Below are 1,014 nucleotides of genomic sequence, written 5' to 3' on the forward strand. Positions count from 1 at the left end.
TGGAATAAATGTCTCCTTACTGAGTGTGTGTGGTTTTAAGAGGTGGTGTGGAAACCAGGCATCATGTCTCTATGAAAATGTCACAAACCAGATCTTCTCAAATGTCTTTCTTCCTGTTACACAAAACTGAATTTCACCAATTCCTCAGAGGCATTGTATTTTGGAGAATTGGCTGGCTGAACAGCCGGCGTGAGGTCAGCTTCACGTGCGAGTCAGTACAGCTGCTCGTTGCTGAACTGTTCTGCTGTGTCAGCAGGCCAGGGACATTCACGTGATTTTTCTCATTAAGGCAGATGCTCTTATTATCGCATTTAAAATATTTGGGGTGGGAAGACTAGGAGCGAGTAGGAGCCAACTCCGCGCTGAAGTCCCTGTCAGTTGGACGTCACGCTTTGTGGCTGCTTTTACCATGTGCCTTTTCCTCAGAGAAGAAGGGTCCGAGGTGAGCGCTTTCTGTTGAGCTCTGCGTCTCTCTGGCGAGCCTGACTTGCTGTAACTCACAGAAGCTCCCCGCTGGAGGTGGTGCCGCCGTCTTGCATCGGCGTGACTCGTCGCACCCGTCTACTTCAACTGTTGTGCTGCAACCAGAGGGGCTCGAGAGCCTGTATTCCCTGCAGGGCCCGGCATCATGCCTACAGACCTATCCCCACCTGAGAAAAAGATGTTTAAGGCAATAGAATCATTCCTATGCTGTAGCGTATGTCAGTCCCAAAAAATGACATCCCTAGCTGAAGTAGTGACCTATGCACAGGCCTGGAGATGAGCGCTGGTAGTCAGTACAGCTTGGTGTTTGGCCGAATAGTTTTACTCAGTTCGGTGAAAAAAAGGGAGGAGGAAAAAAAAAAAAGAATGCTTATTCAAGAATCCGTCAGCTAATGAGGGAGTTATGAAAAGCCCTGGATTATGCACACAGTCACCTTTTTTTAAACAGTTACCTTTTTTATTTACAGTGTTATCAGCGATTCCAAAATGCTGCAATTTAGTCGATATTTTCACAAGAGACCAGCTGGCCTT

This window comes from Platalea leucorodia (assembly GCF_965183815.1).
Source record: "Platalea leucorodia genome assembly, chromosome: 1".
Classification (NCBI taxonomy): domain Eukaryota; kingdom Metazoa; phylum Chordata; class Aves; order Pelecaniformes; family Threskiornithidae; genus Platalea; species Platalea leucorodia.